At 53.3% G+C, this 23,073-nt stretch overlaps 1 protein-coding gene across 3 annotated transcripts in view; it reads right to left on the reverse strand.

Annotated features, from left to right (window-relative positions):
• Kazn (kazrin, periplakin interacting protein) overlaps window positions 1-23,073 on the reverse strand; it is a 954,456-nt gene that overhangs the window by 131,811 nt on the left and 799,572 nt on the right. The gene's annotated exons all lie outside the window — the stretch shown is intronic.

The following is a 23,073-nucleotide window of genomic DNA, read 5'->3' on the forward strand; positions in this document are numbered from 1 at the left end:
CTTTTCATTATATTTAATAATTCTTTTCAGGATAATGTCTCTTTAGCATCATTGCCAGAATTCCTATCTCCATCCCAGTGCCGGTGAAGAACTCAACAAGTAATGCTCATCAAAGAGTCAACTTACTTTGGGAGGAAACGGATTTTGGGAGGAAATGGACATATTGATAGATTCCTCTGCTTTGAACTGCTTGCAGAACTTGCCTGGACTATGTAACTATCGTTTGGTGCAGCGAATTGTGGTAATGCTGGCATATCTTTGCTGATGGTGTCACCAGTGATGCAATTTTTCCCAAGGAGCCGTCAATTGGCTTGGTGTCGTGGCATTTCTGTATCCTCCTCCCTTCTGCTAGTGATGGTCTAAAATTTGGGGGCCAATGGCTTATGCTGGACCGGTAGTCAGTGACGGGTATGATCCAATTGCAGTGGTATCAACCTAAGACAGGAGGCTGACGCCTAAAGGTCAGTTTTCCGATGACGGGTAAGAACCATATGTTGAATTGGACAACCTACCAGGCACGGTCCATAAGCCACATTAACCTCACTCCCCCACTGGCACCAAGGCCAAATTTGGGGGCCAACAGAGGTGAGGCAAAGAACCTCACCCCCCCACTGGTGCATAGACCTATCCACAAGTATGGCTGTATGCTGGACCGGTAGTCAGTGACGGGTATGATTCAATTGCAGTGGTATCAACCTAAGACAGGAGGCTGACGCCTAAAGGTCAGTTTTCCGATGACGGGTAAGAACCATATGTTGAATTGGACAACCTACCAGGCACGGTCCTTAAGCCACATTGCTTGTTGTTTAATTAATCAGAAGGGGGGAGATGCTGGGAGCCATTAGCCAAGTAAGTATGACAATTTCCTTGCCAGCGTACCCCATGTTACAGTGACATTGAATGTACTTAACCTTGCTCAAGGACCAAGGCAGATTAGGGTGTTCCCGGTTTTAAGATAATCTTGTTTAGGGCGTTCCCAGTTTAGGTTCCAGGTTTAAGGTTTAAGATTATTCCTGCTGGGAATAGGGCGTATCCTGCTGCCTGAGTTCCCCTTGAGTTCTCACGGGATTCAGACAGTATATTTTGGAGATAGAAGCCCAGTGGAGGTGGATTTGGGCAGAGAACGGGATTTTGGGAAGAGAACGTGGATTACCCCAGAACGTGATTGTAGACGGCTGGTGTGAGTTCGGGAATAAAGAGTTGCTGTTTGAATCTACAAGCTGTGTGGTGGCTCGTGATTGTGTGCCCAGCCAGACTGCGGCATTTGTGCCAAGCCAGACTGTGGCAAGCTTCCGCAATTTGTGAGGACCTAAACAACTTAGTGAGAGCCTATCTCTAAATCAAAAAGGACTGGGGATGTGGCTCAATGGTTAAGCACCCTGGGTTCGATCCCTGGTACTCTCAAGACACCCCCAAATATTAGATAAAAATTTTACACACATTAGCTCATTTAATCCCCAGGAAATTATATAAGTACTCTTGTTGTCCTCGTGCTATCAATGAGGAAGCCAAGGCACAAAGAGGTTAAGTGCCCCAGATCATACAGCTGGTATAAGGCAGAGCCAGGGCTCAAGTGCAGGCAGCTGAACTTCCAGAACATGTTCTACTATCATGCCTCATTCCCATAATAATTATTATAATGTTTTATAGTTAAAAATAAGATATAGAGAGGTAAAAGGATTTGTCCAAGATCACAATGCTGGTAAATATAGGCCCAGTACGTCAACCAAGTCTATCTTTATTTCTTCATTCACTGACTCAACAATTCCACACACCAGGCACTGTAGTGGGCTCTGGAGGTGACAGGCAGGGCACTGTGGTGTGCCAGCATATGTTAGTCAGCTTTCTGTTACTGTAACAAATACCTGAGATAATTAACTTAGGAAGCAAAAAGTTTTATGTTGGCTCACAGTTTTGGAGGTGAATCTATTGCTTTTAGGCCTCCTGCCTGGGCCTCCGTTTTCCCACCTGTGAGTGGACAGAAGACCCCTGCCTACCCACCAGAGGGGTGCACGGGGAGCAGAGGAACCTCGGTGGGAAGTCCCGTGACCACAGAGCACCGGCCCGGGGGCAGTGGAAGCCTTTCTTCCTCTGCTTGCTCTTTTCTCTCACTCCATCTGCACTTGGCCTCTGCCCGGGCCCGCTCCTGTCCTCCGTACTGTGGCGGAGGCCGTCAGACTCTCTGCAGAGGATGCTCCCAGCCCTGTCGGATGCTAAGAAGAGAAAACCGCTGGCATACCTAGGACTTTGATTCTAGCTCTCCAGATCACAGACGCCTGGTCATTGGGACTGGTCTGAGCCTCTGCCATCCACCTCCCCTAGGACACAAAAAGCCCCCAGAGCCAAGCTAGTGAACTGTTTCCAGATTCTTGCAAGGTGAGCGGTGAGGTCCAGAGATGCTGGCCTGGGCTGTCCCTTTAAGGCTTAAAGTGCCCATTGCTCCTAGAGACACATTGCTCCTCCTACCATGGCTGCAAGCAAATTACAACCACGGGCCTGGCCTCTCATGGGACAATCTCTGAGCCACCTGCAATTGGCAATCAGGTGCCCAACACCAGGGGGACGGGTTACTTGTTCAAAGACAAAGCTCTCTTGTGTCATTTAGTGGGTGATAAAAATGGAAGTCAGAGAGGCTCAGACACTTGCACGGGGACATACAGCAAATCCAGGGTGCAGAGAAGCTGACCTGGGTAAGCCCTAGGGCAGTAGTTAAGTGTGGCCCAGGGACCGGCCACCTCAGCGCTTCTCCTGCCAATGCAGATCCCCGAGTCCGGATTCCAGAGGCAGAAGGTGGGGCCTGCAGCCCTCCAGGGGCCTTGATGCTGATAAAGCTCAGGGCCACCCCTGCCCAGTGCTCCTGCTCTGAGTGGGGTAGGACAAGGAAGTGGAGCGGACAAGGTCGCATTTCCAGGGAGTGCAGCCTCGGGTCATATAATCCCCCCACGGCTTCCCGAATGCAGGTCCAAACCCAGGCCGCTCCTGTCAGCAGGCCACCTGCCGGGCTCGGGCTCCCCGGAGCCTGTCCACACACGTCCAGGCTCCCCTCTCCATGATGCGGCTCCGAGGCCTGCCCGTCCGCCCACCAAACCCGCCATCACCCAGAGCTGCTCCTGGCTTCTGAAGCCGAGCACGTCCCAACCACACAGCAGACGGGGGACTTCAGTGGCTCCAGGCCCCCAGCAAGGTGGGGGGTGGGCCTGCCTTTGCCCCAGCAGCCCTGGGGGGAGGTGGAAGGGTCCGCGCTCTGGCCATCAGGCAGTGACGGGGGCCCTGTCTCTGGGTTCTCGGGGCACAGTGTGGTGGACCCGGGTCCCAGAGGGACTCATTAGTTTGTTCTGAATTCTTCTTTCCCCAGGACTGTCCTTTAAATCTCTTTGGAAGCGGTTTCGGGAGGCAGATTTGTTGAAGGGAGACATAGGAAGGACCGGCAGCGTCCTCCTGACGCTCCCCGTCAAACAAACAAGCAGGCGTATGTTTTGCTAAGCGGGAAAAGGCTTTTTGTCTTTAAGGATGTGACCCTGGGGTAGGTGGCTTCTCCCAGAGCGGCAGCCCCCAGGGGCACATGCAGGGATTTCTGGGGCGAAGGGGCGGCTGGAGGGCCTCATTCCCAGTCCCCTGTGGACGGGAGGCAGGGCAGGTCGCAAACACGCTTCGCGCTCACAGTGCCGCACGCCTCCTGAGCGCGCGCTGGTCCGACTCTGAGGCAGAAGGACCACAAGTTTGAGGACACCCTGGGCAATTCAGTAAGACTCTGTCCTATAATAAAAAATAAAAGGTCTGGGCTTGCCCAGCACGCGCCAGGCCCTGGGTTCAATCTGCAACACCACGAATATAGACAGAGAGACGGTGGGTAGGGAGAGCTCCCAGGCCCTCTCCTCTTCAGCCCCACCAGGGCCGAGTGCCCTGGGAGCCTGTGTCCGAGGTTCCAGACAGGCCGGGTGCAGGCTTGCCCACCTGAGCCACAGCGGAATCAAGGGGCAGGGTCTGTCCAGTATCACGGTGGTTTCCAGTGTTGGATCCCTACTTACTGATCACACACACAAAAAGCATCCTCGAGGGACGGCCCAGACCCACCACTCTGAAGCGCAGGAGGCCTGAGATGTGGAACCAGCTGGGTCCTGCCCAGGTCAGTATGGAGTCGGGGATGCCTGCTGGGCACCCGGCAAGGCAGTCGGGGCTCTGCACTGTCACACAGAAGTACTCTTTCAAGTCCCAGGAGATAGAGGGCATACATCCAGCCCCCCCCCCCTCCTTTTCTTTCTCTGTCATCATTCGAGAAACTGGGGCCCAGAGAGGGGGTGTGATTGTCTGAGGTCACACAGCAAATCAATATCAGAGTTGGGCAGGAGCTGAGGCTTCAGGACCCCCTTCCTGAGGTACTGCCATGTTCTCTCCCTCTTGGGAATGTAGATTTCTTGGCACGGACCCTCAGACGGGCATGGAGTGCCCACGCGGCAGGCACTGACTGGTTCAGAGAGCTATCCGGGGGCTTGTTGATGGTGCTCAAGACATAGACCTCCGAGCGAGTCCTGCGGGCTCTGAGTGGCAGAGGCTGCCCAGGCCCCAGGACGGACGCTCAGCCCGTAGGAGAGGCTCCAAAGCTGGCAGACAGCGGCCCACGTTTGGCTCCCAGCCACACTTTGTTTTTCCTAGTATTTTCTTTTTTTTTAACAATTCACATTAAACTGCCAACATTTAAGAATCAGGAGATTTCACATAAAAGACAGGGTTTCTGGTTTCCCTTGGGAAAAAAAAAAACCCTCCAGCTCTGGCGAAGGGCAGCCCCAGGACCCACCTGGCGTGGACGGGCAGGGGCTGGGTGTGTGTCCCTCTTGTTCACCAGGCACCTTGCCCGTGCGCTTGACCTCCCTGCGCATAGCCCTGGGGACACGCACCGTCATTTCAAGGCCCCCCCCAGAGTTAAAACCCCAGGCTCCCCCAGGCTGGTCATCCTGGGAATCCTAGTTGTAAATAATTCCCAACCAGGGGGTGGTTTTGCTCCTCAGGGGACATTGGACAATGAGGACATTTTGGTTGCCACCCCTGGGGGAGGGGTGCTGTTGGCATCTATAGGGGCAGAGCTAGGGACACTGCTGTGTGCCTCACAGTGCACCGAATGGTCCCCACAGCAGAGAACTGCCTGCATCAAAGGTCAGCAGGGTTGAGGCTGAAGAGCCACCAAGAGCCCCAGGAACAGGGTCCCAAGAGGCAGGGACAAGAGGCCCCAGGAACCCACCGAAGGGAAGGCCCAGGCCAGCCCTGCAGATGGAGCCCCTTTCTGTCATTGCGAAGGCCCTGGAACAGCCGCTTGGTGGCTCTCCTGGGAGAGGGGAACCATGAGGGGCCCTCGTGAGTCAAGGTCAGGAGTGAGTCAAGGTCAGGAGTGAGTCAAGGTCAGGAGTGACTGTCGGAAGCAGTCGGCCAGCCAGTCAGGACAGCCACAGGCCACACACGGCCCAGAGCTGTCTCGGGAATGGGGGCTCATTGACTGGAACAGACCAGAGCTAGGCAATCACTCCTAATGCATTTATTAAGCACCAGGGGCATACAGAGCGTTGCGTTAGGCCAGGTGAGAGAAAGTGGTGATGTGCCAAACACGGCCTGGCCCTCTGGTGCTCAGGAGGTGGCCAGTTGTAAAGGGGATGCCTCGGCATGAAGGGGGCTCATCCTGTCACCAGGGCCTCCAGGACACAGGTGTCACTCAGCTGTGTCTTTGAAAGGTGCCATGGAAGCTGCAGAGGTGGGGAGGTGGAAGGGTGGGGCGGGGACCAGACTCAGGCACGCAGGGGACAAGAGGCTTTCTATTAGACACTGGTGGGAAGCAGAGGGGTGTAAGTGGCTTCTGGGCACAGCTTCAAGGTCCCCAAGATAAGCTAAATGAGAGAGAGAGGGCAGAGTCGCGGGGATCCTGGCCACCGTAGAGGGACAGAAAGAACCAACCTTGGAGAACCCGCTTCAGTTCCCAGAGCCTCCCTTTCTTCATCCGTCCAACAAGGTTAAAGTGATTTTTTTGGCACTGGGGACTGAACCCAGGGTCACTCTGCCACCGAGCTACATGCTGAGTCCTATTAAAATAGTTGTTTTTTCTCTTGTTGAGACAGAGTGTTGCTGAGTTGCCCAGGGTGGCCTTGAACTCATGGTCCTCCTGCCTCTGCCGCCTGAGTCCCTGGGATTACAGGCGTGTGCCACTGAGCAAGCTTCTAGGAAGTTAAGTGATGACAACTGGTTTGAATCTCCCTGACCTGAAATTCGTGGGATCAAAAGTGCTTTGGAATCTGGACTTTTTTCAGATTTTGGAAAGTTTGCATATGCATAACGAGCTGTCTGAGGGACGGAGCCACGTGTAACTCTAAATCCACTTATGTTTCACATACACCTCCTTCACAGGTGGCCCACAGGTAATTTCATGCCGTATTTTTAGAGCCACCTGCTTTGGACTTCAGACTGTCACATGAGATCAGGTGAGAAATTTTCCACTGGGGGGTGTCATGTTGGTGCTCAAAAAGTTTCAGACCTTGGAGCGTTTTGTATTTTGTATTCCCAGCTTAGGGCTGTTCAACGTGAACCACAGAGAGGGCTTTCCATCCCAGAGCTGTCCCGGGAACAAGGCACCAAGTGACATGTGATATGTTTAATCAGTGTAGAACTGCACCAAAGCACGCACTACTACACTGTGCTCATTTAATGAAAGAGGAAACCTGGGTAGGCAAGTTAGTTTTGACTTTCCCAAGGACACTGCTAGGAGTGAAGAGGACAGGGACTGGACTGGGCGGTCAGCTCCAGTCTACCCGCTCTGAGTGGTTCTGCCCTCCCACTTCTCCAAAGAAGCAGCGCATGTCCTTAAGAATACGTGGAATATAGCTGGGCTGCCGCATGTCTGGAATCCCAGGGACTCAGGAGGCTGAGGTTGGAGGATTGCAAGTTTGAGGCCAGCCTCAACAATCCAGTGAGACCCTCAACAACTTAGTGAGACCCTGTCTCAAAAAAAAAGGGGGGGCTGGGGATGTGGCTCGAGCGGTGGCGCACTCGCCTGGCATGCGTGCGGCCCGGGTTCGATCCTCAGCACCACATACAAACAAAGATGTTGTGTCCGCCAGTAACTAAAAAATAAATATTAAAATTCTCTCTCTCTCTCTCTCTCTCTCTCTCTCTCTCTCTCTCTCCCTCTCTCATTCTCTCTTAAAAAAAAAAACAAACACAAAACAACAACAACAACAACAACAAAACCCAGAAAGGATTGGGGCTGTGGCTCGGTGGTAAAGCATCTCTGGATTCAATCCTTAAAAAATAAATATATATGGAAAATACAGCAGGTGAGGTGCCCAGCATGACACTGGTACAAAAATCAGTGCTCAGTGGAGTCCCAGCCTAGGTTGGCTATTGAAGACCAACTCTCAGTGCCCATGAACACAGGGTGCCCGAGAGTCTCCATGGTGGACACGTGGGTTCTGGGGAGAGTTGGGCTGGAGGAGGTGCCCCCCACTCAGATGGGAAACACCCGAGGCCCCCATTACCATCCCCTCCCCCCCTCTAAATCTCCATACTTTGCTCTCTCTGTTCTGGAATGTTCTCCCTCCCATCCCCATGAGCCCTTCCTTTTTCCCTTCCAGCTCAGAGGACCGTTCTTCCCACAAGAAATTCAGGACCCGCCTGGACAGAGTCACCGCGCCCTTGTCTTTGTACCAGAGCATTTTTTTTCCTTCAAAGTCAACTTCTGAGGTCACCGCATCAGCTCCCGCAGCCCAGCGCCTCCTGCGGGTCTGGTGTAGGTGCGGGTCTTAAGCTCAGGACCTGGGTGGCGTCGGAGCGTCTGCGTTCCCAGGAGCGCCCAGGAGCCGCCGGTCCAGGGTCTGGTGCTTCTGAGTGAGGGCCGTGCTCTGAGCAGCAAGGTCCAGGGCCTTCCCCGGGTCATCTTCCAGCAGGGGCTGCCCCAGCTCATGTCAGCCACTGGGACAGCCAGATCGGATGCTGTAGGAATGTCCCACTAGGGGCTGTCACACTGAACACTTCCAAGGGACCCACATCTTCACTCCAGAGAGCGTCTCAGCCCCGAGGCCTGGTAACGAGGGCAGCCTGGGGTGACTTGGGCACCACCTCCCCTCAGTGCTGGGCACTCAGGGTTAAGGGGTCCCCCTCTAGGAAGATGGTGATTTAGTCAGTATTGTTTCCCCCCTGCGGTGACTGAAAGACCAACCAGAACAATTTTAGGAGGAAGATTTCCTTGAGGGCTCACGGTTTCAGAGGGCTCAGTCCACAGACAGAGACTCCAGTCCTCAGGGCTGGAGGCGAGGAAGGACATCGAGGTGGAGGGAGGCGGCTCACATGGTGATCAGGAGGCAGAGAGAGTCACTCTCCAGGTACAAGATATGGGCACACCCCGGGGACCCGTGCTCCAGCCACCTCCCACCTGCCACCAGCCACCACCCAGCTAATCCCATCCGGGGATTGAGCACTGCTGGGTTAAGTTGTCCTCTAAACCTTGCGTTGTCTCCCACATGAACTCTGGGGTTGCCTCACATCTAAGCCATAACAGATGGTGAGGACGATTTCTAATATTAACTTACTTGCATTTTGGTGGGGGGTCCTGGGGATCGAACTCCGGGGCACCTGACCCCTGAGCCTCATCCCCAGCCCTATCTTTTATTTTATTTAGACACAGGGTCTCACTGAGTTGCTTAGGACCTCACTATTGCTGAGGCTGGCTTTGAACCTGAGATCCTCCTGCCTCAGCCTCCTGAGACACTACTTGCATGTTTTGATTGTGATTTTCTATAAATTCAGTTCGTATGTTTTATGACATTGAAAAAAATTACAAATTTGCTGCTATGATTTGGAGAAATGTCTCCCAAAGGTCCCCCATTTGAAGGCTTGGTCCCAAGTGGTGCCACTGGGAAGTGGTAGAACCTTTGTGAGGTAGGCCTGGTGGGAGGTCCCTAGTCACTGAGGGTCCCTGGTCACTGTGGGACCCCAGGCTCTTCCTCTTCCTCCTTTTTTTTCCCCCCGTTGTTTGGTTCCTGGCTCATGAGGTGAGTGGCTTTCTCTACCATGATGCTCTGACCTCACTGTGGCCCAAATCATGAGGCCACTCACCGTTAAACTGGAACCTCCAAAAATGTGAGTCAAATGGACATTTTTTCTTTATAAATGAGTTGTCTCATGTATTTTGTTATAGTAGTACAAAGCTAACTAACATACATGCCCCCCCCCTTTAACATATTTTTATTTTATTGCATAAGAAGTAAAATGACTGGAGTATTCAGTGGTCTCCTACTCAGGACCAGGTCCCCTCCTCCAGGTCCCCAGCCACACAGTGGCTGACATGCACCCTTTCTAGCACTGCCAACCATGTCAACGAACAAAAGCAAGTTTTAAATATCCACTGAAGCAACTTTAAGTGACCTTAGGAAGGTCTGTCTGTTCAGGAAAGAGAGTAAGGACGAGAAAAACCTGGCGAATTTAAGAGGAATCACGTCAAGGGTCCAATTGTCTACTGCGCACATTCAAGTTCCACTGGGCAGCTGACGGCAGGCTGACTCCGTGTGCTGTATCATTTTTATTGACATATTTGCATAAAGTATCTGGCTCATCCTTAGCGTTGTTTGGTTAGTGGGCCCCTGGGAGGACGCCTCAGATGCAGGCTTAGGGGCTCCTTTCCAACGCAGGCCACTGGGACTTGGTCCTGTTTGCAGGTGGCTGCAAAGCGAACCAGAAGGAACTTCTGTATTCCAAGTGAATTCGCGGCCTGGGGGCGAGTGCACAGGAAGGAAGATGCCCTGGTTCAGAGGAAGAGGTGAGGAGAGATCTGCACCTGGTGGAGAGGACCGAGCAGGGGCTTCTCCAGCCAGAATCCATCACCCGGCTCCCGCCCGTCTGTGCTGTTGCCTGGAGCGCGCGCAGACTCTGCAGTGAAATACGCAGAGGGACATCTCCATATCCTGCGAGACGTGGCTCCCCGGGTGTCTCCTGCTGGGAGCTGGGTAGCAGATCTGTCCTCCCAGCTAGACCTTGCCCTGGCAGAGCATCTAGGAAACACCTCATGCTCCAGGTTTTCACACGCATTTATCTCCTCTCATCACAACCCCAGTCCTACACAGTGGGGCAATTCTGAAGCCCATCTCAAGGACAGGGGACACGGAGGCACATGAAGGCTTTCCACAAAAGGCCACCCAGGCCTTTAGACAGTGGCTCAGCTGAGCTGGGAACTGGGGTTGGCTAAGTCAAGACCGGCCTCTAACAATTTGGCTGAGTTGCAACTAGTCAACTAGTGACTCATCCAGTTAACCAACCAGGTCACGGGCTGCCGGTTAGTGCCAGACACCGGAAGCCAGGGGAGGTTAAGTCAGAACCCTGCCCCAGCCCATGTGGCTTTTCAGGATGCTTGACATTAGAGGACTTTACTTTCCGTATCTGTAAAAGAGGTCAACAATTCTGCCTCCCTCGTTGGTTAAGTGAGGAATGACCACACATGAAGCTCTTCGAACAGGGAGGAACCAGAATTTGTATTCAGCTGGGTGTGGTGGTGCACGCCTGTGATCCCAGTGGCTCAGGAGGCTGAAGCAGGAGGGTCATGAGTTCAAAGCCAGCCTCAGCAACTCAGTGAGGCCCTAAGCAATTAAGTGAGGCTCTGTCTCTAATAAAATATCAAAAGGGGCTGCAGATGTGGTTCGGGGATTAAGCACCCCTGGGTTCAATCCCTGGTATCCAAAAAAAAAAAAAAAAAAAAGAGTTTGCATTCAATAAATGTCACCTATCAAGATGAGATTAATGGAATTGTGATTTTTAAATTAAATTGTATTCCTGTTTTAATGTTTTACAATTGATCTTAAAGCAAAGCAACTTTTTACAAAGCCTGTATCCAGGGATGGTAGAGAGCGTGGGGGGCTGGTCTTGCAGTACAGCAAACAGATTCCCACAACACCCTTGAGCATTATCTTAAGTCACAAAACCCCAGCCCAGCTGCCATCTCCACCTCTCTGTGCCCATCTGGCAAGCGCAGTGGGGAGGTCTCTCAGGGTCCCAAGGCAAAGCCCCTGCCCTCCAGCCAAGGGTGGGGCTCCCCAGGCAGACGGAAGACCTGACGGCCAGAAGCAGATGCCCTCCCAGCCCCACGGCTCCCGTGTGCCCACCTGAAGGGGTGGCATTGGTGGCTGATGCTCAATGGGCCCAGGGCCATTGCTCAAAACATGCCACTTCCTGACCTCTCTCCTTGCAAAGAAGAATTGCGATCCCGGGTTTGACTTAACAAGGGTGAGACGCTGTCAGCATTTCCCCCTCTTTCCTAGCTTCGCCTCCCCGGGGCCCCCTCAGCAGAAAAAAGAAGAGAAGTTTCTACACAAAACCCAACAAGTTCAAGCCCACGACGTGCTCTGCTCAGAGTCTACGTGTCCGCCTGGCTACGGCTCCACCCCGGTGGGCGGCCCAGGGGGCTCCCCCTCCTCTCCCCGAGCTTTGTACGAGAACTGCTGCGGCCTTCCCTCGGGCTTAATGATGCCATTTTCCAAAATGGCTCTAAAGCTGGTAAAAGGACCTGTATTTTCCCGGCTCTAGCTGCGTATTAGTCTCCCCTCGGAAATAACATGGCAGATAAAAAATTGCAGTTCTCCCAGCTCAGGATTTTCTGGTCTATAAAGACTTATGTCCATCAAAGCGTGTCCTGAGCCCTGGTCTGTTCCCGGCACCCTACAAGAGGGGCACAATGTCCTGCACGCATGAGCCACCAGCCCGGGCTCCCCAGGGGCTGCGCGTCCTGCGGGTTCCCGTGTCCCTAAGGTGCCGGATGGTCTGGCCACCCCTGCCACCTCTGGCTTCATTCGCCATCTCCAGTGGCCTTCTTGTTACCCTGTGACTTAGCCAAGAGGTGTCCCACCTCGGGGCTCTGCCATGAGCTGTGCCTTCCACCGGAGGGCTCTGTCCCTGCGTCACCCGCGCCCGCCCCTTCTCACTCTGCGGGTCTCAGCCTTGCTCCCCCAGGTGCTGGCTCCAAGGGGACCCTCCTGAACACCTTCTCGGAAGCTGTGCCCCTCAGCCATCCCCATTCCCTGTTACAACCCATGTTTCTGTCACAGGACTTAGGCATCCTCCGCAAACGCTCACCCACAGTCTTCCTGCACCAGAGTGTTCTCCTCGAGGACAGGGGCCATCTCTGTTTTGTCATCGTGTATCCTGGCCCTTGGGACAGGGCCTGCCACAGGGTCAATGCTCCGTTGGTCGTTGAATTACATAAATTTGTAGACAGACGGTTTGTGCAATACAGCCGAGAGGGCCGCACACCCAAGCCTGGAGTTGAGGAAGCCCGGCAGAGGAGACTTTCTTCCCTGGACCAAGCATGTGTGAGCCCCACCCCACCCTGACCCAGGGTGGCAGCTGCATCCATTTTCTGGGTGCTTCCCGTGGCCAGACTTGGGGTCTAAACTCTTTGCAGGCCTGCCATCTTCCTGAGGACCCCATGGGGGAGCTGCTGCTCTTGCACCCATTGTACAGATGGTGAGACGAGGCACCACTGGCTTCCACTCTTGTGCAGTGGCTGCATTGACTGCAGGGCCAGAGCCCTCAGCCGCTCCCCATGAGCATCTAACAGGTTCAGGACGTTGCCCAGGGGGGCTCACAGCCAGGCTGCTGGGGGAACAGTGGCTCCTGAGTTAGCTTTGAGTTGGGGGCAGAAACCTGGGCTGTTCCCTCCCCTTGGCAGCCCCCCCATCTTCCCAAGACCCATGTTGGGTGCTCAAAGGTGCAGCCGTGGGGGTGAGCAGAAGGCAGAGAGGGAGCGAGCCCTGGGGTGCACAGGCCACCAGCCCTGTGTCTGCAGCTGTCCCTGGCCTTCCTGGTGAACTTGGCCCAACGCCTGAGGACCTACTTTGAAAGCAGTCCCAGAGCCAAGGCAGGGGAGGAGGAGGGTTGCTGGAAGACAGACATTCCTTCCGAGGGAGGGGGAGGGCAGGAAGCAGGATTGCAGGGAGCTGTTATTGGCAGAGGGGAGAAGGTCACAGGAACCTGCCACTCCAAGTGCCTTAGGCAGAAATGCAGTCCGGGGAGGTGGAGAGAAAGGAGGTGGAGCCGGTACCTCGGTACCTCGTGGGGACCTGGGATGGAGCGCAGCGGGAGACTCACATCCTGATTTTGTGATCTTGGCAAAAATATTACATTTCTCTTGGCAAAAATATTGTATGTCTCTTTCAGTTTGCTTGGGACTCTGGTACCGACCACGGCGGGGACGCAGAGGGAACCTCTAACAGAGGCTGGGCCCATTAGAGTCGCTTGGCAACCATCATTGCTTCTCCACGTGCCCCCAAGTCCACATTTGAAAAACGGATCAAATGTAGGACCTCAGTTGGCTTCTTTCCTTCAAGTCATTGCTCATAGCCCCTGCCCAGGTCACAGGTCTCAGTGGCTGGCAACACCCGACTACGACATGGGCAAGAGGCTGGACTGACATCAGGTCAGCAGCTGAGGGGGCTCCACAAAGGGATCACCAGGGCCCAGATCCCCCTGTTGGTGACCTGCCTCTCTGGTCCCACCTGTGATCTGACCTAGAGGTACAGGCCACGTTTCTGACCTTGGTGCAGGTCTTGGGGTCCCTGAGCCTCTCATTCAACATACCTGCTTGAGGACCCCTCTGAGACTCCTCCCACCCACAGATAGGAGCCCTGAGTGACACCATGACCCTCGGCACACCTCCCGATCTCCAGAGCAGCGCTCCTTTACCTTCTGGGCTCCAACCCCCAAACCCCAGGAGCTGGGAGTCTTCCCATGGGAGAAGGGCGGCTGAGGAGAGGGAATCAGGATATTGACCCATTGGCCATTCCCTGGCATTTTGGTGGTTTGTAAGGACAAGGACGCGGGGGGAGTGTCCAATCAATAGCTGTAGAGTAGCCGCTGTGTGCACTGTAGTCGCTGAAGCTCCAACCTGCGACCCTCTCAGTCTTTTGAGATTGAGACTTTTGCAAGGGCTGTGTGTGGCAGGGCTGGGTGTCACCACTGCCTGCCCCTCGGTGCCAGGACTTACCAATATGTGCTGTCTGTTCAGCCTGCACCTCCCTGCCCTACTGTGTGTGTGTGTGTGTGTGTGTGTGTGTTGTGCACCCAACGGTGTGCTCCAGATGTTCCCTGCAAGTCAGAGAAGCTGACTCCAGTCTGAAATCTCTTGCTTCTTTCTCCAGATCACCAAGACCCCTCTGCTCTCTCCCATCCTTCCCTGACTTCCTGACACCTCCACTTTTCAGTTTCCTGTCCCCAACCCCAATCTGCTGACCAGATGTGGGCACCGGAGGCTTTGATCTGACCTTCTGGGTCATGAACTGTGTCTCACTCTAGCCATACAGCCACTCCTGAGAAGGAACCTCCTTCCGCCCCCTGAGAGACCCTCGGCGAATCTGAGGCTTGCCCTGGGCCGGCCTCGGGCCAGCCTCTTGTTTTGATCAGGGAAGATCAATGCTCCGAGTTCCACGGTTTGATTTTGTTTTCCCTTCTGGGGAACAGTGCCCCTGTTTTCCTTTCTGTGGAAATTATGATGGCATGTCTTTGCTTCTGGGGATGAACTTTTGGTAAGATGACCTGGTATGATAGACGGGTGTGGTGGCACACACCTGTGATCCCAACCACTCTGGAGGCTGATGCAGGAGGATCGTTTGAACAACTTCAGCAACTTAGTGTAACCCTGTCTCAAAATTAAAAAAAAGAAAAAGTAGAAAGGGCTGGGAATGCAACTCATGGGTAAAGCACCCCAAGGTTCAATCTAGAGCCAAAAAACCCCCCCAAAAAAACAAAAAACAAAAAGGAGCTAGTAGGGATGGCCTAATGGGATGTGGGGTGGAGGGCAGGGTCCGAGGAACCTTGGAGACAGGAATCAAGAAGTCAGCTCATCCTGTTGCTCAGACCTTGTGCTCACCTGAGGTCTCGGCCCCAGGGACCATTTACTGTGCCTGTGGTAAGTGCTCCTGTACCCAATCTCTTCGCTGTCTCCACAACGTAGAGAAGTGATGATCACCCCATGCGCCGGGTACAGGCGCGTCCTCAATGCGCACACACCTCCTCCTAAAGTGTAGCCGCCTTGCAGTTCATGGGATTTCACCCCAGCAGCTCCTGGGTGCTTGCAGGGTTAGTTTAAGCAAGTGGCTGTCACCGCAGGGAGGGCTGAGACCCTGGGGAGGTCTGTGGGGGGCCACCTTCCCAAGCACACATTTGCACAAGGCTGGATTCTCTTCTAATTCTTCAAGGCAAAGAGCACACACTGTGACAGCCCCAGGGCAGAAACAGGTAGGAGAATCCCACTGTTTGCTTGAAGCCAGACATTGAAGGGATTTGCAAACAGGTAAAATCATGCCACCCTCCACACTGTTTCCTTCCCTTTTGAAAAAGTTATTTTTCATAAAATGATATTTATACCAACATGTGTAATGGACTTATTATTTATTGAAATGAATAAATATTTAATCTTCTGATTTAATTTTTAAAATGTAAATATAGATTAGTATAATCCACATTAAAAGTAGTTTAGAGCAGTCCTAATTTTCACAAGTGCAAAGGGGCTCCTGGGAACAAAGGTTTGAGAACCACTGGTTTAAACCAATGGTGAGACTCTCATGGTCCTTGACAGTGATTGGTTGAAGAGTTCAGGCCTAAACCAATCAGCATCGGACAGTTCCTTGATGCTAGCTATTGGGTGGGATATGGGCACATGACCCAGCTTGGGCCAATGAGCTGGGTGGAGTGTGAGCCATGGGAATATTCTTCCGCGGGGTGGTTTAGAAGAGCAAGTCCTGCCCTGGCTGTGACCAGATATAACGTGTAGAGCTTCAACACGGGCGCAGCGAAGAGGATCACTGGGAAAGGAGCTGGAGCCCTGCAAAGGCCAGTCTCCATCTTTGAGTGCCATCTTCTCGTGTTAGGGCAGCTGGAGTCCCCCATTTAGTACTCAGTGAAAGAATTTAAGGGTACCCCTCCCATTTCACAGATGAGGAAACCGAGAGGTTAAGTGAGTAACAGGAAGTGGAAGAGCCAGCATCTAAACCCAGGTCTCATCACGGCCTAAATCTGTTTTCCACCGCCCTGTGCAGCTTCTGAGATGCCAGGTCCTTGCCTTTCTCTGTCTAGAGTCCCCATCACAAGGAAATGTCACCCGGTGGGGCATGCTCCAATACTCCGGAATGTCTCCCAAAGTGCCTCTCTTGGTCCCAGAAAGGACAGACCCCTGTCCCACTGCTGGGAGCTTTGAGACCGCCCCTGCCCGATACAGGCTGAGCTTGCCGGTCCCCACTCAGTTCCATTCCCTCTGACCCGCAAGATCCACCCACGGTGTCAGCTGTTGTTGAAAGCAACAGAAACTTAATTGAAGTAGAAAGGACACATTTATCTGGCCAGTTCACACGTCTCCGGGAGGTGGGGAGAACCACGCTCGAGACTGTGGAACCACAACCAGCTGCGAATCCAGCTGCTGAGCTGGTCCTCCGGCCGTCCACACTGTTGGGCACAGACACGCTGTCTCGCCTCTCCCTTGGGCAGTGTTAGGGAAACTGAATCCAAATTTACTTCTTGTGACTTCTTTGGGTCACTAAATCCCAATACGAAGGGTGAAATGGGTGCATCTGATTGGTGGAGACTAGGTCACATGTCCACTTGCCAGCTGCAAGGCAGGATGGGAAAATAGGTAGCTGGCTGCTCAGCTTGATTGAAGGCGGCAGGGACTCGGCACTGGTGAGCACCATTGTGAGGCTCCCAGCCTGTGGGTCTGGTGGGCAAAAGCCCCTGAATGCCGGGAACATGTTTTTCTGAGTGACAAATACATGACCTTCAGGAAGGCCTTGGGCTGCTGGTCTCAGCTGAGAGTGGTTGGTTAAGTCCATCATGAGAATCCCTGATCCTTGCCAACAATGGGTTGAGGAGTTCAGGCCTAAACCAGTCAGCATGGGACATCTCTTTGGTGGTAGCTACTGGCTGGGACATGGGCATGTGAACACTTTGGACCAGTGAAACGGGCAGAGTGGTTTACCGAGCAGAGAACCTGCAGCAGAGCAAGTTCTTTGGATCCTTAGCCAAGTGCAAAGGCAGACCCTCACCCCATAGTCAAAGCAAGCATGAGCTCGGGAGTTGGGCTGCCGGGGGGCAATACTTGCCTCCTTGACCTTCAGGTGTGAGCCTCGACAGTGGATGAAACCTCTCTGGGTGTCAGAACTAACGTACCCCCATGTGGGGCTGTTGTGACCACCAGAAGTTCAGATGTGTCAGAGGCTTGCATTAGGCATTAACTGCTGCTTGTGAGGTCATGGCAGAGGGGGCTGTCATGGGAGGGTCATTGAACCAGGCCACGTCTGACCTGCCCTTTCTGCAGGTCTCCTCTTCTCTCCCACTCCACAGAAGCTCTTTCTCTGATGATGGAGGAGAAGCCTCACGTCTTCTAGAAGGCTCCACTGACCACCCAGTCCCCAGGGCCTCTCAGCTCCTTCACTCGTCATTCATTCTGTTTCTCTGCTCTGACCTCGTTATCCTCTTACCCCCGTTGCAGCCTCCCACCAATCTCCTGGAGCCCGGGCCTCCCTCATCCTGGTGAAAGGAGCCATCTTCTTCCTCATCTGCTCTTGCTCTCCCACCCTGGGGCACCTTTCCTCCAGATCGGTGCCTGGTGAACTTTTTCTTGTCCTGCAGGCCTCAGCTAAATGCCATCTCCTCTAAGAAATTCTCCTGATTTCCAAAGTCAAAGCAGCCCCCCTGTCCCCCTTGATTGCTTTGGTTTTCAGGCTTCAGGTGCCTGAGCGGACCTCACTCCACTCCGAGGCCAGGGGTGCTGGGGTCCAGGCCAGGGGCCTTGGTAGCTTGGACCCGGGACAAGAGGGCTTTCTGCTGCTGGGGGACACTCTGCATCAGTGCCTTTTGCAGGACGCAGCACAGGGTCTCTGTGATGAAAGGGCTGAGGAACCTGGCCACAGGCCTGCGCTGAACTCCGGAGGCCCCCGGCCCGAGCCCCAGCCTCCTGGGAGATGAGCCGGTGCTGGGCTCATAGCTGATAATAAAAGGTCATGGCATGGCCATTGCTTCTGTCACCTCCACTCCCAGAGCCCTGGATGGTCCCAGGGGAGGCTGCTGAGGTCGGGCTGTGGGGCCCTCAGTGACTGAGACACGGGTGGGATTGGACCAGTGTTAATGAGAGGGCCTGCTGATCTGGCGATCTGGCGGCTTCGCTAATTAGGCTGCCACAGCTCCAGACCCAGCCGAGGAAAGCAAGTTGCTTCTGCTGATCAAGCGCAGTCTGCGTTTCCTGGCTGGCAGAGTTGCCCGGAGCCTGGAGCGGGTGCCCAGCATGCAAGGCGTGGCTTGGCAGGGCAGAGGCTGGGGGCCACGGGCTGGGGCTGCACATTACCTGGGTGTAGGGAGGAAGAGGCATGAATATGGCCAGGGCCACCAGAGAGGTAGGGAGGGGGTAAAGGGGAAAGGGGCACCAGCCGTGGAGGTGCGAAGGCTGGGGGATGGATCTGGAGGCCTGCTTACAAAGCTCAGCCCTCAGTGCGGCTGGGCAGCAGGCTGGCCCTGGACTCTGCCTACAGTGCTTCATGGATAAGAGAGAGCTGGGCGTGGTGGCGCACGCCTGTAATCTCAGGGGCTCGGGAGGCTGAGGCAGGAGGATCGCGAGTTCAAAGCCAGCCTCAGCAACAGGGAGGCGCTAAGCAACTCAGTGAGACCCTGTCTCTATATAAAATACAAACTAGGGCTGGGGATGGGGCTCGGTGGTTGAGGGACCCTGAGTTCAGACCTCAGTACCCCTCAAAAAAAAAAAAGGACATCACTTACAAAATCCTAATTACTCTTCCTAAAACTTCTTTTTTCTCTCTCCTGGAGAAACATGAATGACATAGAATTTCCCAGAAACTAGGTAGCATTATACAGGCCACCCTGACCCCCTCCTTTCTTAAGTCAATAGCATCCCATGGACATTTTCCCCATGTAAATGCGTGGTTTTAACTCATTTGAAAACGACCCCCTTCCCCATGCACGAGAAGTGCTGGGACACTTGTTAAAACAGATTCCTGGGCGTCCCCGTCCACGGGTGCATCTGCTGTGGGGCCTGAAGCCACAGCCAAGGTGACTGTGACTGGGACGCTTCCTGAGAACCCCTCCAACAGGACGCCTGAAGACCCCCGCCGGTCCTCTGGGTTTCTTTGGAAGGCAGGCAGGGGGACAAAAGGTTCAATTTTGGTATCAAGAATTGAAAAATGCCAGCAGTTAGGGGGTGTCCTGGGTTTGACTGAGCTGGGTCCCACACTCTCTGAGGCAGGATGATGGCCTACCCTCGGGACCAGTGCCCAGTAGGAGATTTGGAGGGTTCACGGTGTTTGCAGGACAGACGTCTCTATGGGAAAATGAGCTTTGCACCCAAATGCAGGAGCCTCCCCCGCGGGGAGACGGGCGGGTTTTTTGCTTGAATCGCCCCGTCAGCCTGTTTCAGAGCACTGCAGCTGACCAGGCTTGGCTGGCTCGCCCCAAACCAGACTCGGAGAGCTGGAAAAGGAGATTGTTAGGCAAGTTCTGAGAAGCCCCCTGGGGGTTTCCGTGGCAACCCTCCGGAAGCTTCTCCAACTGGGCTCTGACTCAAAGGTTTGGGCTTCTCCTGACTCTTCCCTCCAGGGAGGCCACACAGAGCTCCCACACAACTCTTTAAGAGGTTGACATCTGACTTCGGCTTACAGGGGACTTCTTTTCCTGGACGTGACTGTCGGCGACAGGCTGAGGTTGGCCACATTCTGCTGTGTGAGGCAGAAGCCAACACACTTTACCCTAAGGGGCCAGAGAGCAAATCTGCTGAGCTTTGCAGGCCGTGTGGTCTGTCGCACCCTGATCCTGCCACTGTTTCCCCAGGCAGCCACAGAGGATTCATAAGTGAACGAGCTTAGCCGCACTGACTCAACTTTTCTTATGGACTCCCCAAACTGGATTTTGTCTAAATTTTAGATGTTGAACAGTATTCTTGTTTTTCTTTTTCTTTTATTTTTTTGCAGTGCTGGGATTTGAACCCAGGGCCTCACGCATGAGGGACAAGCACCCTACCACGGAGCGCCACCCCCAGCCCTCTCCTGATTGGTTTCTGAAGGCCTGCTATGCCAGGCCAGCCAAGCTACCATCTTGCTTCAGCCCTAAGTTTACCACAAGAGTTAGGGACTCACGCCCACTTAGCAGATGAGAAAACTGAGTTTTCAGAGTCACTGAAACTTCCATGGTGGCTGAGCTAAAATCTGAACTCAGACCAACCTAATGACAAAGGGCATATATTTCCCTTCTATGATATTCTGTTATATTCAGTAATTCTCGGTCTCAGTTACTGTGTTTTACAATTTAAACAAATAACCCTGTTGAAGATACACCCGCTTCACCTCTTTGGATTTTTCGAAGCCGTTTAGACATCTATGACCTTTTTTGTTGGTGAGCTGTACAGAAGTGGGCACGGGGCTGGCGCTGGCCCAGGGGCTGCCACTCATCAACTTGTGGCATAAGAGAAAGCTGTGTCTGCGCTAAGGCAGGAGGAAGTGAGAGTGGGAGGCCTTTCCAGCCTGAGAGCTACCCCCAGGGGGAATTCTGTCCTGGGGACAGGGGTGTGGAGCAGCCACAGCCTGGAGGTGCGCCTGCAGTTCCCTGCAGTGGGTGAGCTGAGCATGTCCTGGGGCCAAGGGACGTCCTCAGGCGAGGGACAGGAAGCTACTGACCTGGGTGGTCATTGTGTGCAGTTGACCTGGTGGGCTGTGGAGACAGGGGCGGGCACAGACACCAGCAGGAGCTCTCCAGATGGCTGGCGCTCATACCCTGACGTCTGTGACGCTGCCGACTCTTCAGAGCAGGCAGCAAGGGGTTCTGCCTCAGCCCTGACCCCGCTCCCTGGATCCAGTTCACTCTTTGTCCTGTTCCCCTCTGAGGAACATCTTCTTACCCAGTGCCTCTGGTCCTTCTTCCCCATGGGGGCCCCCACTTCTGTCCACTGGGACCTAAGGACCCTCTGAGCCCACCCTGCAGGAGTCTGTCCTCCAGGGCTGTGTCTGCAGGCAGTCCCTCTGCTGTGGGCAGCTACTCTCTGGGGACAAACCCCAACTCAGGCCTTGCCCATCTAAGGGCTGGGAAGGGGCCCCTGGGTCAGCTCTCTATCACCTTCGGTCACCATCAGACTGTGTACTATGATCTTTTTTTTTTCTTTTTTTTGGTGCCGGGGATTGAACTCAGAGGCCCTCAACCACTGAGCCCCATCCCCCGCCCTGTTTTCTATTTTATCCTAGAGACAGGGTCTCACTGAGTTGCTTAGCGCTTCACCACTGCTGAGGCTGGCTTTGAACTTGGGATCCTCCTGCCTCAGCCTCCTGAGCCGCTGGGATTACAGATGCGCACCACGGCACCCAGCTTGTACTATGATTTTTAAAAGCACCGACAGTCCAGCCTGGTGCACCATGGCCTCCCTCAGCCACCCATGATTCTTCCATCCATCTTTTCAGAAGGGAGAGGCAGAGGAAGTGCCCATGATCATTCCTATGGAGCAGGGGGGATGTGGCAGAGCTGGGATTTGAACCCAGGTCTGTTTCCAAAGCCCACGTTCTTTTACTCATTTATGGAGTTTTAGTCATATACAATGTGTATAAATAATAAGTGTAATGTGCACGTGCAGCATGAAGCACGACTGTGAACCAACACAGCCAGACCTTCTGTCGGCCTCTCTCCTACCCCCCCCCCATCAGAGGTGGTTGTCTTGGCTTTATTGATCCCTGTTTTCAAAATCAAACATTTTAATATCGATTTTCTAACCAATGTGTGTTAACAACATTATTTTTGAGGCTCTAAAATAGTAAGACAATATGAGTAGCCTTCTGAGACTTGCTTTGTTCCCCCAATATTTCCTCTCTCCCTCCCTCCCTCTCTCCCTTCCTTCCCCCCTTTCTTCCTTCCTGACCCAGAGGTGCTTAACCACTGAACCACAACCGTAGCCCTTTTATTTTTTATTTTGAGACAAGGTCGCACTGGGTAGCCAAGGGTCTCACTAAATTGCTAAGGCTGGCCTCAAACTTGCGATCCTCCTACCTCAGCCTCCAAAGTCACTGGGATTACGGGCGTGCGCCACCGTGCCTGGCTCTAATATTACATATCTAAAGTCCATCCGTGTTGTGTGTATCTAACCCTCTGGGGCATCCAGCTTGTGACTTTTTACTATTCCATTAAGTGACGGTATCATAATTGCTGATTTTTTTTGCCTGTTTGTTTGTAATTATAACTTGTAAGTCCACTGATTATGGGGCTGCCACAGAACACCTGAGACTGTGCAGGTTACAAAGAACTGACGTTTCTCACCATTCTGGAGTCTCAGGATCAAGGCACAGCCATCAAATATGTCCTAAGTGTCTGGTGAGGCCCTTTTTATTCATCCTCTGGGGGCTGAAGGTCAGAGAGAAGGACTTCCCCAGTCTAATAAGGACAACCCTTCCCATTCCAAGGGAGGAGCTCTCTTGGCCTAATTGCCTCTTTAAGGCCCACCTGGCACATTGACTATAGCAGAATTTTGGAGGGAAATACTCACTACTCTTCCCTGGGGGAAGATAATACTTTCTTTTATAGGTGGCAGGTTGAGCCTTGCAACTTTCTCTGGACAATGAAATGAGAAGAAAATTAACATGTATTATCCCTGGGCAGAAGGTTCTAGAGTCAGCACATAATTTGCCTTGTTCTGTTCCCCATCAATGTCCTAGACAGAGGCCTCCCCAGCAGCCTGGTCTTGAAAGAAGAGCCACCATTGAGCTGCACTGGATGCACAGTCAGAGGGAGGAAGAAGTCCTCACTGTTGTAAGCTACTGACATTTTGGGGCTTATTTGTTACTGTAGCATAACCCACCCTGTCCTAACTGGTACATCATGTTTTTTTTTTTTTTTTTAATTTATCTTCACACAGTGATTTCCAATGCAGGGATTAGAGGGAGTGGCATTTTCCTGGAAGACCAAATTAATCAGTAATGCAAAGACATCACTTTGGACAGGTTAAATCAGGTGAAAAGCACCTCATTCCTGTCTACATACTGAGGATGACTCATTCTTTAACAACCAGAAAACGCTTTGAAGATAATA

Source organism: Marmota monax, unplaced genomic scaffold, assembly GCF_021218885.2.
Source record: "Marmota monax isolate L192 unplaced genomic scaffold, Marmota_monax_Labrador192_F-V1.1 WCK01_AAM20220418_F8-fsc00008, whole genome shotgun sequence".
NCBI classification, from domain to species: Eukaryota; Metazoa; Chordata; class Mammalia; order Rodentia; family Sciuridae; genus Marmota; species Marmota monax.